The sequence below is a fragment of the Anabrus simplex genome, chromosome 2 (genome assembly GCF_040414725.1).
Source record: "Anabrus simplex isolate iqAnaSimp1 chromosome 2, ASM4041472v1, whole genome shotgun sequence".
NCBI lineage: Eukaryota > Metazoa > Arthropoda > Insecta > Orthoptera > Tettigoniidae > Anabrus > Anabrus simplex.
Genome location: NC_090266.1, coordinates 526768558 through 526786332, shown reverse-complemented (window position 1 = coordinate 526786332; position 17775 = coordinate 526768558). Strand labels below are relative to the sequence as shown.

General features: G+C 40.2%; 1 long non-coding RNA gene across 1 annotated transcript in view; it reads right to left on the bottom strand.

Annotated features, from left to right (window-relative positions):
* The window catches only part of LOC136862907 (uncharacterized), a 250002-nt gene extending 241805 nt beyond the window's left edge, over positions 1-8197 (bottom strand). Inside the window, exon 1 of the long non-coding RNA XR_010859094.2 lies at positions 8094-8197. This is a non-coding gene — a long non-coding RNA (uncharacterized lncRNA). The remainder of the gene's footprint in view (positions 1-8093) is intronic.
* Positions 8198-17775: the final 9578 nt, after the last annotated feature.

The window sequence follows — 17775 nt, the reverse complement described above, 5'->3', positions numbered from 1 at the left end:
ATAGTAGCAGTTGCATTGCTGCAAATATTATGAGGTCGCTGCAAATATTAAGTGGTCGTTGTTGAAAGATATTCATAATAATTGGTAGGAAGTCATTCTAAAATCTAGATATTATATTTCGAGAAAAGACTCATTATACTCCTGCTCCAAGTTAGAATTACCTTGCTAAATTAACATAAATTGAAACTAATCGTAGTAAACTTTACTGAAGTCAAAATGCAAATATCAGTCGATTTGTTTTCAGGCATTCAATTAATCATGCTGCAATCGTCAAATTCAGGATTAAATTACTATTTCGCTTTACGTCGTACCGACACAGATATGTCTTGTGGCGACGATGGGACAGGAATGGGGAAGGAGTGGGAAGTAAGCGACCGTGGCCTTGGCGACTAACGTACAGCCCCAGCATTTTCCTTGTGTGAAAATAGTAAATCACGGAAAACCATCCTCAGAGCTACCGACAGTGGGGTTCGAACCCGCTATCTCCCGAATTCAATCTGAGAGCTACGAGACGCAGACCGCGCGGTCACGCAATCGGTCAGGATTAATTATATGTATAAATATTTTGAAACAGTGATAGTTATACCTTGAACATTATTTTGTACTTTGAATCGCCCACGAGTTTAATTTCCCAGAAAGGAAGTTTCCTGATGGACTGAGATAAATTTAATTCCTTTATCAAGATTTATGAAACATTTCATCTTTGAAATATGATTAGTCGCGTGACGACAATATACAGTATTATTGAAAACATGTGAACGAGCCTACCAAAGAATCGTAAAATCAGAAATAAGTATAGGCTATTATTAAATGAGTGCAATTTTCGAGATGAAGGTATTCACTGGGAGGACACACAGGGAAGAACGTTTCCGTGAACGAGTAGCAACTGGAAGATAGGAAATCAGGAAAGCAAATAAAGCCGTGCTGGAGGGAAACTTACCGAGATGTTAGTCCCGTGCTTCTCTGGCGGATGTGGCATCGCAAAACAAACAGTTTAAGGAATAAGAAAGAACAAGTTTGAACTGAAGACGTTGGCTTGCAATATAATGTCGAAACAACAGTTTACGGTGGAAAACGACTGAAAATGCCGGATAACACCAGCATAGAAAAGTCAGTAGTGAAACTTGTAGAGTGATGGCAATCTGTATTGTTCCAGTCTTTAAACCGAATCGATGTAATACTGAGTGATCGATGTACGGCTATATGTTAGCTGTGAGTCAAATATTTCACTGTTTGCGTTTCCAGAATTGATGGGTAAGCACTTGCTCCTTATTTGCTTCCATTATTGGTTCCAATGTTTTTCACTTTATTTTTCATTGAAAATAGAGTTTGCACAAGATTGACGGTATTTGTATGACCAAGATAGCTACATTACTTCTCGTTTTAACACTAATTTAAAATATAGGTTTAGATGGGATACCTCAATACCTTCTCTAACCATACGATCTCACTTTTTCAATATTGTTCTCTGTATCTCTCTGCCTCTCTTTTTAGTCTTATTCACACCGGTGAAAGAATTCTTTGAATTCTGATCCTAAATGTTGTATATAGTGAAAATAGGCTATACTAAACAACATTTACGTGATGAGCGATCAAGTAAGCTGGACCTGTATACTCTCAGCTCAGTCTTAGTTATCCTAAAACTGAATACAAACAAAGAAAAGTGGCCAATACAGCCACGTCACCCAGTTAAATACTGAACACTTCAGCACATCACAAAAGGAACTCTAAATATTGATTCATCCTCTGTTTAACATTTTTACTGCAAGAAAATTGTTTTAATGTATTATTGGCGTATTACTGAACACCAGTCCAACAAACTGAATACGTAAGAGTGAAACATTTTCATGCATAAATGTATGAAATGGGACCTAATTAAATCACTAACAGCCGGGCTGAGTGGCTCAGACGGTTAAGGCGCTGGCCTTCTAACCCCAACTTGGCAGGTTCGATCCTGGCTCAGTCCGGTGGTATTTGAAGGTGCTCAAATACAACAGCCCCGTGTCGGTAGATTTACTGGCACGTAAAAGAACTCCTGCGGGACTAAATTCCGGCACCTCGGCGTCTCCGAAGACCTTAAAAGGTAGTTAGTGGGACGTAAAGCAAATACCGTAACATTAATAAAATCACTAACGCGTCTTCCTTGTCAGAGACATCATAGTTCACTTGATTCCAATATCCTCACGTTAAATCCAATATGCATTACGTACATACAGTATTTCTATGTTCAGATGTAATGCAGAAAATTCAAACTACACTAAAAGCGAGATAGCAGAGTGAGGTGAGCTCACCTGTAAAGTCCTGGGAGATCGACCGCACTGAAGGATGAACGAGGAGGAAGATGTGAAGAAATTAACGGACCAAAACACCTATTCCTTAGTTACAACTCCTCTTTTCTGAGACGTTAATAAAACATGTAAGTTGTTAAGTTATCGTCCGCGCCCGGCGTTTTGGTTGAATGGTCAGCGGATTTCGGGGCAGAGGGCCCCGGGTACGATTCTCGGCTGAGCCGGCTATTTTATTCGCGTCTGTTTATTCGCTCGGATTCTGGGCATTTTTGTTAGTCTTAATACACATCTTCAAATACATACAACAAATCACACGAAAAGCCACCGCAGAAACACGCAATAATGGATATAATCCTCCAAATGGGGCAGCAAAAGCATTCGGCCGTAAAACTTGCTTAAATCAATGCAAAGTGCTGACACCAGGCAACTGGAAAGAAGAGGACAGAGTAGTTGTAAAGTATTCCTCCCGGAGGCCAGATGGATTCTAAAACGAATTCTGCTTTTAATTTTTAAGACATAGCGAAAGGCACGGCTAGTGTGACGCTCGTTTGGAGGTTTATAAGGGAGGTATTGCATACTTCATAATTTCATTATCAATTATTATGATTGTTCAAATATTTCCAATGAGTGGAGACGCATTACTCCCAACTGTATCAAAGATGAATATGCATTTCTCGGGCTTGCCACACCGTACCGCTAGATGTCATTACCGTCGCTGCTCGCACACTGCTCACTGCTTTTGACATGGTGCCGTCCGGTAATGTCATAAGAAAGTATGTGGTGCTCCATCTCCGCTGTAAACACAAGAAGCTTCCATATATACCGCGCCAGTTTGTCTCGACCAGTTGTGAGAAATTAAGTAAACCTAAAGTGGAGTCTGTGCATGGCAATGGCGTCGAACAAAAGAACATTAGTTTCATTAAGTGTTGGAGGGAAATTTAAACTTATTGAGATGTTAGTGCCGTGCTTCTCTTGTGAATGTGTGTGAGGGATATGGCATCGCAAAAGGAATAAGAAAGAACAAGTTTGAACTGAAGACGTTTGCTTGCAATATGATGTCGAAACAAAGGTTTCCAGTGGAAAAGGACTGAAGTTGCCTAATAACACCAATATAGGAAAGGCTGTACATAAGGTAATGATCTAGCATGGTTGCACTTGGCGGTGTAGAGCTGTTGAGAGGCTTGCTATGCACCGCATTGAATTTCAAGTAAGCTCTATCTTTTCCGCAACCGAAATGGTATTATAAAGAAGAAATGATTGTTTAAACAACTAAGAACCGATAAAAATTCTGTTAATCCATTTAGAACTTTATTTAACACTGTAATTAGGGAAGAATGATTAATTCACACTCAACTAGACATCACTGAAGAGACGGGGCTGTTTGCCACCTGAAAACACGCAAGCTTATAAGAATGAGGACACTGTTCCTGCCATATTATTTGTGTTGCCATTTTACTTCATATGTTTTGATAACCTTGTTGCATTAAATTTAGTATAGCATTAACATACAGCACAGTGTCAGTTTTCATTCCTTAGGCGCTACTTTTATTTTCCTTTGATAACACGGACTTTTCGTACAAGACAAAATATGAAGTCGCTCGTACAAACAGGCTTCATCCACCCTCAGAATACTAGTGTACAAAATTCTGTAACGAAGGTTTGAATCAAATATATTTGTTCTGTCAATCGTATTTAATATCTTAAAGTGATCAAACAGTTTCTTTATCACAAATGCTAAGAAAGTAATGGATTAGCAGCAGCATATTAATTATTATTACCACCATCATGAACGTGTTGTGTGTTTGGAAAACTTTCGCCCAGAAATTTCACAATTTTCGTTAAATGTGGCAAGCGCGCCTTCTGTTTACATGAGACAGTGCCTGTGAGACAGCTGAACTGTTCTCACTTGTTCGTTCTCACGCGACTTGGCCACTTGTTGCCTCACCTGTTGTAGGCGCATCTCACGACTCACTATTTTCCCCCTAAAATTGAATCACCTATCATTTTGGATGAGCTGAATCAGATGTTCTCCTTACTTCGTTGTCCCACTGTCTGTAATATGTCAATACTGCCCTCGGACTAATACGGATTTCATTATTTTACACTTGTATTTAATTTAATAACAATGCTATGGTTTTACTCGCATTAAATACTTTTGTGGTTTCCAGAGACACTTCCAAATCAAGAAGTATAGATTCAGCACTCGCCAACAAATGTCAATAAACGTCTGGAAGAAGTGGCAAGTTGTTGTCGATTAAAATATTCCATTCAATTCTGCAGTATTCTTCCAGTTACAACGTCGAATATGTAGTAGCCTACCTAGCGTAACCTAGGCCAAGATGAAAAATGTTCTTAATTTTGACAGAATTCGTCAATTTATTACCAATATATATTTAGTATAAATTACGAGGAGTAATGTACCAATGATGACTTGAATAAATTATTTTACGGATAACTTTTATGTGAAGAATTCCTTCATTTGTTTTATTCCTCTACTTTATACCTACAAAAATGGTGATACAAGGCAGAATAGAGTTAATATTCTTGAGAAAGATTATTCAAATTTTGATTATAATGGCATCGTTAACCTAATCTTGAAGGGTGTTCTAAGGAACTCCCAGTACAATAAATTTTCCATATCTAATGGAGCCCCACTAGCGAACTGGAGTTCATGTTCTTTACAACCTAAGGAGACGAGAAGCTCAATTAAACACATTTATCAGTTATCTATAACCTGTGGATTTATGTTCGTGTTAACTATTCAGCCAATAACAGTACGTTCCTCTGAAATTGATTTTGTACAGAGGATTACCTACAATGAGTATGTAAGTGAACTAATCGGTAATGGACTTAGTTCTTTGAGCGATTGGATCCTGTATTAATAAAATACATCGGGCTGTTTCTTCTTGTGTCTCACAAAAAATTCTAATAAAATTGTTATTGGTTTTACTACCAACTAACTACACTTTTACTGTTTTCGGAATCACCGACGTGCCGGAAGTTTGTTCCGCAGGAGTTCTTTAACGTACAAGTAAATCTACCAACACGAGACTGACTTATGTGAGCACCCTAAAATGCCACCGGATTGAGCCGGGATCGAACCCGCCAAATTTAGCTCAGAAGGCCAGCGCTCTACCGCTTGAACTACCCAGGCCAGCTACAAATAAAGTCCGGAAATACCAGTTCAGTATTGAAAAATGTAGGCTAACCACTTTCTTCTGCAAACACGGCCTTCAGGTGTGGTCTCGTTCTCATCAGTAGTTAATTCTTTAATTTTTAAGGGTGTTATTGTCAATATTCATGTCTTCAATGGAAAATGATCGGCTGATGTCACCTGTTTGCCGATTATGATTAAAGTTTAGGGACAACTCAGAGCTACTTGAAAATACAGGTATTTTATGAAGCCATCCACCGAGAGTTTTGCAAGAGGAAATTCAAATGTAATGATTAACTTTTAAGTTCCGATAGTTTCTAATGTTTTTAACCCTAAAATGATCCTCACAATTGCAACTACACGAACTTTGCATGCTCTTTAGCAGTGACTCATTTGTTCACAACTTGCGTGACTTCATTCCCCTGACGAAGTCACGCAATTACTAGACGAGGGATATTAAGCGCAATTTTTCTGAAACTCCACCTCTACCCTTTAAAGGTGGCACTTCTATTAAGAGATTCTCTTCCTATATATTAATGTTCATTTTGTTAATGGGTTCGAAGAGAAAACATCAGGGAGATGTTTTCCATAATGACATATTATAACGAGTACACATGCACCTTAAATGTAGCTTATGTCTATTTTATGGTCTTTGATCATTCTATAATCTATAGCCTAAGTTGAAATGGATTTTCAAGAGATTCAAGTAAGAAGTCATCATTGATCTGCATTGAAGGCTGTCAACCGGACGGCAGGTTCCCGGTCAGTCGTTTACGTAGCTTGTCTTAAATAATTTCAAAGAACTTTGGAATTTATCATACATTTCCCTTGACAAATTATTCCGACGTCCGCCTCTGTGGTGTAGAGGTTAGTGTGATTAGCTGCCCCCTCCGGAGGCCCGGGTTCGATTCCCGGCTCTGCCACGAAATTTCAAAGATGGTACGAGGGCTGGCCTCGGGAAGTCAAATGAGTAGAGGTGGGTTCGATTCTCACCTCAGCCATCCTCAAATGGTACTCCGTGGTTTCCCACTTCTCCTTCAGGCAAATGCCCGGATGATACCTAACTTAAGGCCACGGCCGCTTCCTTCCCCCATCCTTGTCTATCCCTTCCAGTCTTCCCATCCCCGCACAAGGCCCCTGTTCATCATAGCAAGTGAGGCAGCCTGGCCGAGGTACTGATCATTCTCCCCAGTTGTATCCCCCGACCCAATGCCTCACGCTCCAGGACACTACCGTTGAGGGCTGAGTCCGAGCGAAAAACCAACCCTGGAGGGTAAACAGATTAAGAAGAGAGAAGAAATTATTCCAACCCGTAATTTATCTTCCTATAAATGAATGTTTATCTTCTTGAATATTCTCCCAGCAATGTCCATAAATCACGTCTCGATTAAGGAAAGCGACAATGAAAATGCTTTATTTCGTAAACTCATATTTCTCTTTTAGTAAAGTCGAAATTATCCTAAACTTATAACGTTGCCATTTTGTATCAGTACTGACGCAATACGTAACATATTGAACTCTTTCTTCTCAAAATGCCCATTTAAACTTCATTTTCCATAAAATGATTGCGATTGTAATCCATTATTTTTGTCTCACAAATTAAATACAGTTAAAAACATACTAAGTTCTAGCTGGGCTCTCCCAAGTTATCACGACCTACGTTCCACTTATGAAGTTTCTATACAGACTGTAAACGCCTAGACGGACCATACTGGAAATTACTAAAGGTCATTTTTTGATACATATATTTAGATCTAAATGCTCCTTCTATGTAGAAAGTTATCGTCTGATGTCTCGGTAATCCAGCTGTTACGGAATGAAAGTACGTTTCAACTGCACCACAAGTGAGTCCCTGCACAACAGGTGGAATTTATCATTGAGAAGAACATATTGTCTGAAATCTGAAATAAAACATTTATACCCATTCTAAGTTGTTAAGATCAAACTCTTTAAAGTTTACTCAACAGTGTTTCGGATACATGAACAAACATAGGGGTCCTTTCCCTTGAAAACTCATATATGCGGCAGATTTAGCAGGGAATACGAAGTTAACTTCCCCTAAGAGCTTTACAAACAGTTATAACTTTCCCAAAAGTAAACGTAGAAAGATCACCGCATTAATTAGTCTCTGTTCAAAAAGATAGGCTCACTGTTGAAGTCCCTGTGGCCAATACTAACACTGTGCTAAAATTACAGTTACAGTGAAGATTATCCAACTCGGGCTTTGAAGAGCCTGAAGTGATGTAAGAAATCCAAAGTTATGGACACATTCTATATTCCACTTGTGTGCAGAGAAATCTGAGCGAAAAGTTAGCAAATTTACTTATAACAATGATACGAGTAGACCTATATACCGTAATACAAGTCCAGAGCAGAATTCAGTGAATGTGAAAAGCGGAAGGAGGTGTCGAACTTCTACCCTAAAACTTTCACATCTCAGGTTAATTTCGGGACCTCTACATGCACGGATATGCAAAGGTACTTTTCATCATGTAATATAGGAATGCGTAAAATTGTATTTCCCCGCTATGGTAATGCACAATTTCAACAATTCTACAGTAGTTTAATTGAAGAATTCTTTACCGTAGCTATCAACAAAAAAATGATCGCATGCAAATTCCAGGGTATTTTAAAGTTAATTTGGCTCTTACCTTCAGAATAGAGAAAATGGCTGAGGAGTTTCGGGTTTCGTGCAAGCAGGCCGACACTTGTTGGCTTCCTTCCCTCTCTGGGCGTCCGTGTTGTGTGAGTGGCGGTCTTCGACTGGCGTCGCTATCGATACCAGTGGACTCCTTATGAAAGCCTGTTGATGGGGTTGGTGGGGCCGGGAGGGGGTTGACTTCTGCGCCGTGCTCTGCCTGTGGACGCCACTGCACCCTGTTTCCAATAGTTGGCCAGGGATGGCTCTTGAGTGGCCACTGCCTTAGAAAGCTGCAAACTGAGCCACATATATTAGTCACATTTTATAACGTCTTTCTTTAATTGAATACAAGTCAGTAACATAAGTTAACAATTGGTAATCAATTATAAAATATGTCAGAAGCGAACCTCCAAAAAATACATCCATATTCAGATCCTTTCTTTATTATGGAACGTAGACAACAGCCTCAGAACGACATCACCTATTCTGGAGGATATTTCATTCTTTCTATCTCTAGTTGCAGTGGTAAGAGTATTTAGTTGGTGTGAATGATCTGCTTATGATTGGTGAACAAAGGACTTATCAAGAAATTAGGAGTTGCCGAACCAGATTCAGGGAAGGGTAATTAAGTATCATTTTCATCTTCAAGTTCAGAATTAGAATAAAACATGAAATGGCACTGGAAACCTTACCAAAAGAGTTCGTAAATCAATATTTACCCATTTCAAGACCGGGGCGTTTTTAGGAAAAGCGCTCATGGAAAGACCAGCTGTTTACCAATTGGTGTGTGTATGGGGGGGGGGGGGGGGGGAGGAGAGACCAAAGCGTGTTTTGAAGTTCTTTCATTTATCCGTAAAACATGTTGTAATTAATATTTCCATATTACTTTTCTTCAAAATGGTGAGTAAACTATATTTATATATAGTAAATTCACAAAATGAGAAATGCTGAATAAGTACTTTTTGCTAGTGGCTTTACGTCGCACCGACACAGACAGGTCTTATGGTGACGATGGGATAGGTAAGGCCTAGGAGTTGGAAGGAATCGGCCGTGGCCTTAATTAAGGTACAGCCCCAGCATTTGCCTGGTGTAAAAATGGGAAACCAAGGAAAACCATCTTCAGGGCTGCCGACAGTGGGATTCGAACCCACTCTCTCCCTGATGCAAGCTCACAGCCGCGCGCCTCTAACCGGAATAAGTATTGTTTGAATCATATTTTAGCTTAATTACAACGGCGAAATATCGCTAAATGGTCTGGTCAGCTAGAGGGTTCATTGGTTTCACATCGTCTGGAAATAGTAGAGAAGAGTGGAAACAAAACTCGTTCCTTCAGTGATAGGGTAAGGGTTAACTGATCGCCCTATCATCCAGAATTTTTGTCCTTGGAGGAAATTTTTCGCTCACATCACGGAACACATGTTGACAGCTGGCTGATATGATGAAAACAGCTTGAAATTAGACAAAACTTCTAAAATCCCTACCTTTGTGAGAGTTCAAATATTGGTAATTCGACGTACTAGCCAGACCACCACTCTTAGAAATAAAGGTTGAGATAGAAAAAACGTGTTCACACCATTATTTAGGAGAGCTGTATGAGTTCATAATCAAAATTTGCGAGCAAACAATATCAGTGGAAAAACTGTGGTAGGTGAAAATCATGACTCCTTCAGGATTTAATGTCAAAGGAAACTAATTACTTGTGTAAGCTTTAAGGATGGGTCCATATTCTGTGAAAAAATTAGGTTTTGTCTACAGGTCTAAGCGGCTCAGAGGTACAGAATGCAGAAGAGATCGATGTGATGGTGTATATTGTATATTTAACAGTCTCAGGAGGGGAAGTGAATAACTACTTGAGGCTACTAGTGCGGATTGTGAAAGCACACAGTTGTTTGAAGGTTTTCAAGCTGAGAACTGGAAAGCGAATATAAATGATGGATTAAGTGAATGATCGAAATTCTCATAGAAATACAATATAAGGTACTGGAGCTGAAAGTTATCCTTATGTTCTGTGAAATATCATACACTCAGCCACAATTAATAAAGTAAAGAATTGTATAGGAAAATTTTGCTCACCTGGTGATCGCAGTAGTTCTTTCAGAAATGTTTGCACCGGGCGAGTTGGCCGTGCAGTTAGAGGCGTGCAGCTGTGACCTTGCATCCGTGAGATAGTGGATTTGAACCCCACTGTCGGCATCCCTGAAGATGATTTTCCGTTGTTTCCCATTTTCACATCAGATAAATGCTGCGGATGTACCTTAATTAAGACCATGACCGTTTCCTTTCCACTTCTAACCCTTTCCTATCCCATCATCACCATAAGACCTATCTGTGTCGGTGCGTCGTAAAACAAATTACAAAAACAAGAAGAAATGTTTGCCTTTATTATATTACCAGTCCCAGGTCCATTTCTGGTAAGACACAGTATTCACAGTACACTATGTCTTCTGGTATGGGATAGAACTTATAAGTTGGTTTCATTGACCTGCATCGGACTCGTTCTTTGCTTTGACAATATGGAAGCGCCTAAGTTAAAAGCAATACTTAAGCAACCTTATGCAGCCAAAAACAAATACAGTACTTGTAGTACAAAAAAGGATTTTACAAAAATATTATAATTAAACTACTAATTATTTGCTTGCCACGCGCTGTTCTTTAAATAATGATTAAATGGACCGACATTGGTTGCATTTGTAACAATTTTCTTGCATTTTATTTTTCATCTGATTAGTAAGAACTACAGCTGTACTTTCCACATTATTCATTACAGTACATTACTGCAATCAAAATCAGTATTTGCAACATTAAGAACGCCATTTCCACATTCAATAGTGATGTCACCCAAGCTTCTGCTCCGTCACTGTAAGTGAAAATCAATAAAAAAGACTACGCGTAAAATCAAGTCGCACAATATTATTATGAAAGTGTATATTCTATATGAAAGGTGAAGAGCATGAAAATCGTCGATACTCCACGCAAACCGACCACATTCTAATGATGATTCAACCTTCATTTTACTACTATTGCTGCTACCACGACTACTACTATTTTGCAATTTGCTTTCTTTTTTATGTCGAATGGAAACAGATAGTATGGGGCGGTGGGTTCGGAAAGGGCTAAGGCTGGGAAGTTAGCGATCGAGGCCTTACTTAACGCACGCTTGTCTAATGTGAAGATGGTAAATCAGAGATAATCATTTTCTGGTCTGCCGATAGTGGGGTTCGAAAACACCAACCCCAATATGCACGCTCACAGTTACGTGTCCCCAACCACGTCGCCAAATTGCTACCGATACAAGGCCTGGATATTTGAACACCTTCGAATATCTTCGGGGCAAATCGGGACGAAACACAAGATTTTTCTGAAGCCCAGCGCTTTACCATCAGAGTTATTCAGCTGGTACCAATTAGTTTTTAATTTTATTACAATCGTCTCTATGATCTCCATGTGCTAATTAACATTCTTCCTTTTATTCTTTCTTAATCTGTTTACCCTCCAGGGGTTATTCCCAGGGACTCAGCGAGGGATCCCACCTCTACCGCCTCAAGGGCAGTGTCCTGGAGCGTGAGACATTGGGTCGGGGATACAACTGGGGAGGATGACAGTACCTCGCCCAGGCGGCCTCACCTGATATGCCGAACAGAGGCCCCTGGGGGATGGGAAGATTGGAAGGGTTAGACAAGTAGGAGGGAAGGAAGCGGCCGTGGCCTTAAGTTAGGTACCATCCCGGCATTTGCCTGGAGAAGAAGTGGGAAACCACGGAAAACCAATTCCAGGATTGCTGAGGTGGGAATCGAACCCACCTCTACTCAGTTGACCTCCCGAGGCTGAGTGAGCCCCGTTCCAGCCTTCGTACCACTTTTCAAACTTCCTAGCAGATCCGGGAATCGAACCCGGGCCTCCGGGGGTGGCAGCTAATCACGCTAACCACTACACCACAGAGGCGGACATTAATATTCTTACTCATACTTAATCAGTCGTAAGATTTTATTTAGTCTTTCTGAAGGGTGAATGAACGTCTAGTTACTGCATAGGCAACAAACCCCGAAACACTTTATAAACAGTAAGAACCGGTAGATGGATGCACGCATGGACGAATGCAGTGTCAGTTGCTAACTCTTAGATAAATACTGAATGCAAATAAATAACAAACGACAAGGTTTTACTTTTATGTACATTTTTAATTATTTCAATAAATTCTGGGTTTACTTCAGTAAAAACTACATTCAGCTATCCCAACAAGTGTTCATCAATCAAACGGGATCTACGATTTGACTTAGCAAAATTTTAGCTGCAAATAATTTTTATATTATATATAGTTTGTTACAATTTTCTTCACATCTCACCGACACAGATAGGTCTTATGGTGACGATGGGATAGTAAATGATTAGTAGCGGGAGGGAAGCGACCATGGCCTTAATTAAGGTACAGCCTGGTGTGAAAATGGGAAACCACTGACAAAACAACTTCAGGGGAGCCGACAGTGGGATTTGAACCCACCATCTTCCAAATGAAAGCTGACATCTACGTGACCCACACCACGCAGCCACTCGCTTGGTAATAATTATTTTTATTTCATGTGCTTAGCAGCTGAAAAATGTTTACTCTGGCAGAGGAGGTTGAAATAATTCTGCATCACCTCGGCTGTCCGCCGCTGAAAATTATTCACGTTTGAGATACCAGCAGGTGACATATGAATGAATACTTGCCTTTCACAGTGCCGTCTCGTGTAGTTTACACGAAGGTCAAGAGGAGATTACATTACAAGGTATACTTTTGTGGAAGTACATTTTGAGAAGATTGAAATACAAAACCTCTTTCTTCAGTTTACACATCCATAGGCATTTCATTTTGAGAGTATTTACACATTCGTCTAGTTTTGCTTGGCCTAGTTACGGATATGAAGCGTTATCTTACTATACCCAAAACCAATGTTAGCAAATATATGAAACTAATGGAACCGGGCGAGTTGGCCGTGCGGTTAGGATCGCGCAGCTGTAAGGTCGCATACGGGAGATAGTGGGTTCGAAATCCACTGTTGGCAGCCCTGAAAAGGTTTTCCGTGGTTTCCTATTTTCACACCAGGCAAATGCTGGGGCTGTACCTTAATTAAGGCCACGGCCACTTCTTTTCCATTCCTAGGCCTTTCCTGTCCCATCGTCACCATGAGACCTATCTGTGTCGGTGCGACGTAAAACAACTAGCAAAAAAACTAATAGATATTACTGTGACTGGGAAATAATAAAAATTGACCTAAAATAATTACAACTGTTTTAGGAATACGACATTATTATTATTATTATTATTATTATTATTATTATTATTATTATTATTATTCATGGTTCGTCGTATGGGTTCTCTAGTCATGTCCTAGTTCATGAACCATGGCCAACGGCTGAGTGGTCCAGAAAATGGTCCTGAAAGCCGGGATACCAGTTGCTATGGAATGTGAGTGAGCATTTCGGACATATTCTGAGTCATGATCCTCCTTCTGCTCAGACGGCTAGCACTATACAATCCACTGGTTGTCTCTAACCAGTTAGATGAGAGATCCTTACAGGAACTCTGCTTCACAGAATTTCCACCGGGTACGTTCAGAACGTTTTAATCAAGCCACGGACCTGTGGGAGTAACGGAGTCCCACTCCCATATGACAGGCGAGGGACACGTTTTAAGCAACTTGGTGAACGAAATGGAATTCAATGGGGAGCTATGCATATTAATGGGGCTTACGGAAGAAAGAAAGTAGAACCGTCTGATTCAGCAAAGAGGATGGGTCTCTATGTGTTAGGAGTTAACGATATTCAGGTAAGAGGGGATAACGAGGAAGGGATAGGAGATTATGAAGTGTACTTGACGGGTGTTAAAAAGGGGAAGGGCAGATTGTGGAGTAGGGCTGTTCATGAGGAATGGTACTGTGACGTGCCGGCTCACATTCATTTTAATATAAATAATATAAATAATATAAATAAATACTCGCTCAGTTTCCTCCCCATAAACAATATCACTTGTGCGCCAGCCTTCAGATTTATGACTTGAAGACGATAGTTGTTAATTAATAGTAATAAGTAATAAGACTCGAGCCTCCGTGGCTCAGAAGGCAACGCGTTGGCCTCCCACCGCTGGATAGCGTGGTTCAAAACCCTGTCACTCCATGTGAGATTTGTGCTGGACAAGGCGGAGGCGGGAGAGATTTTTCTTCGGGTACTCCTGTTTTTCCTGTCATCTTTCATTCCAGCAACACTCTCCATTCTCATTTCATAACATCTATCAGTCATTACTAAATCACTTTGGGAGTGGCGAACCCATCGTTCTAATAGCCGATATATGATTCATTCATTACATCCCTGACCCGGTCACTGACTGGAGAACAGGTTTGGGTTTTCATTCAAGTAATGAGACTCTAGATATTCCCAGAAGTGGGGTGACAGAACACTAAACATTAAGTACACACAAACTAGGAAACTAAGGATCATTAATAAGAAATTATGAAAGTACCAATTAACATAAGTGTTTGTTAGTGTGATAAACGTTACGGCATATTTAGGAAAACTTAACGGAAACAAAAGAAAAATGGAATAAAAGAAAATTTATTAAAATGAACTGTCACATGGAAATTTGCAGTAATTTACACCATTAGCACACCATTTGTAGATTCTGGTATCTGGACACGTTCGATGTAGGAGCTGTTGTTTGATGGTCCTCTCATACTGCCGTTGTCATCTTTCGTAGTACGTAACGGTCCTATTTCCGATTCCTGCATGGCCCACTAATTGGACAACGACTTTCCTGACCTTAAAACTTCCATAATACTCATTGCATTATGTGGTAATGAACCCTAATTTCAATATCTATACCACCTTGGGTTACGTTCATGGAGAGAATACACTTGTATTCTTCCGTATCACAAAAATGTAGCGTAACATAAGATATAACAAAAATATCTCCTGTTCTAGACAAGTCAAAATCGGTCTCTATCCAACTTCGTCTCACGTCATTGAGACAGCCAGTTCTCAATGAGAGTAACTTTGAGTAGTGCTCTACTCAGATGTGAAGGGAACTTGTAAACTAAACGGAGAACCTCCTCTCGTTATCTGTCCTGTCCTCTCTACTATAATAAGAACGACGAGGAAGACCTTACTCCTCTATCACCATGACCCATCAGACGCTAAGACGTTCAGACGCTGAGATCCTCAGATTCTTAGATATTAAGACCTCAAACACTCCGATGTTACAATGTTAAGATATTCTGATATTCAGACTATCTCGAGCTCTTGTCGTTGAAATATATCAGCTAAAAATCTCACTCCATGTCCCATAGTACAAGGTCCAGTCAGATCCGATGTTCTATCCCTTCTCCTTTCCATCACTGTATATCCATCATCTACTTTCGTAACGTTCATTCACACAGGTTGAAAGTTCATGGGCTTCGTAAGCGTCAGGTAGCCAGCTTCAAAAAGTGGGCGTTGACAACTTCAAACTCGATACCATATTCCCATATTCCTCACTAATCTAAAGGCATTATCGATATCACTCTCATTGCACTCGACCTTCAAATTCTCTCTGATTAAGGAAAGTATTCTCTCTAACACATCTTTAAAGTTCTCTTTTTCTGTTTCTACCAGCCCGTAGATTATTATGTTCCTCTTGCTATCTTCCTTCACTCGTATCTTTTCCTTTTCTTCAAGGTTCCTTAGCCTTTCTTCTAGATCCAGGACTTTCGTCCTCATTTCAACTACCTCGTTTTTGTTTTGCAGTACGCTCTCTTTGATATCCTTTAGTTCTGTTTGTATGATGGTCTTCAAATCCTTGAATCCACTTTTCTGGTTCCATTAAAATTTCCTTGGTCTTCTCGGCTTGACATTCTTGCATGACCTCCTTGAGCTTCTCAGTATCTTCCCATGATAGACAAGGGCCCGGATTTAGCTCCACTCCACCGATCACTAGTAGCACCATCACCACCACTAATGAAAATACCATTTGCGTGATATTGAAGCTATTTTTCACCATTTGAGTTGATTTTACTTTCCATCTTCCCTGTCATCTGCCTATAGCACACCTGCATTGATCAATTGAAACTCCCATGTTAGCACACTCCTATACTTTTCACGCGCTCAGCACACCACTTTCATTCACATCGCAAGCTGAATTGCAACTGTGAAATAAGTACTACGCATATGGTACTATGTCCCAACCCATTGTCTTTAGTATATCCCAAGGAATCTTATCAATTCCAGCCGCTTTTCTAGTTTTCGATTTCTGTATCTTTTTGTACATGTTGTTATCATAGGTAAATTGTACTACTTCTTTAGTATTAGTGACCTTCTCCAACTGGATATTATCCCTGTAACAAACAATCTTTACATACTTCTGACTGAATACTTCTGCCTTTTGAAGATCCTCACATACACACTCCCCTTGTCCATTAATGATTCCTGGAATGTCCTTCTTGGAACCTGTTTCTGCCTTAAGGTACCTATACACACCCTTCCATTTTTCACTAAAATGTGTATGACTGCCAATTATGCTTGCCGTCATGTTATCTTTAGCTGACCTCTTTCTTAGATTCAATTTCCTAGTAAGTTCCTTCAGTTTCTGTAAAGCATGTTCGAACAAGGCAAAACAAATTTATAGCAAACACGCTAATTTGTCAATGCTACAGTCCACCAAAATCATATCCCTCTATGTTTTAGAGCATTATGTAATACTTCGTGTTTTCTATTTTTATAACGGTACGTGCTTCAGCAGTCCAGATATTCTTAATACCGTACATATTTATGGAAAGCTTGAGAATATGTACTATATCGGCAGTCAAGTCTTCTCGTATAGTGACAGCACTAGCTGCCAGCCTACGCTTCATTCGGAACACCGTCTCTCTGTTTCTGCAGCTGACGAATTCCAATATGATGTGGCGTTCCCTCTTTCTCACACGGTGAGATCTGTCAATAGCGAGCACAGAAATGTTCACACCTATCTTCTCCCTAAACAGACTCTCTGCTACTTCTCTACTGACGACCCGGTAATACCCAACACACGAATACTGACTCTCCCTTGGTACTGTTTAAGAACTTCGGCACTTCTGCGTATTCCGTCACCAAGAGTTCTGACTTCAACCTCATGCTGACGTATTTCAAATCATTTACGACTATCGTCTTGAAGTCCGTAGACGCCTTAATTTGCTCGGTAAGGGCTTTCGTAATACACTCGGATATTGCTTCCGCGATAGCTGAGGAAATGTTCTTTTTGGCTTTTCCCATCACACGAATGGTTAGCATGCTGGACTTTGGTCCAAGGGTTCTCGACTTCGATTCCCGGCGGGTTCGGGAATTTTAGCTTTTATTAGTTAATTCCTATGGTTGGGTGTTTGTGCCATATTCAGCATTAGATTTAATCTTAGGCATGGTCCCATCCTCACAGAAGCGCAGGTCGCCTATATGGTGTCAACTCGAAAGACCTGCTCTAGGCTTCTCCGGAGGACACACGCCATTTAAAAAAGCACACAAACATTACATTGTGGTGAAAATACATTTCACTTCTCGAACTGACTTCACTTGGTGAGCATCACACGTCATAATGAAAGAGACTGCCTAGTTTGAATTAGCACACGCTAGAAATTTGCCTACGCAAACAAATTTTTCCTGGAGCACACTCTCAATAGCGCTAACAGCTATCCGCCATGACAGAAAGTAAATCG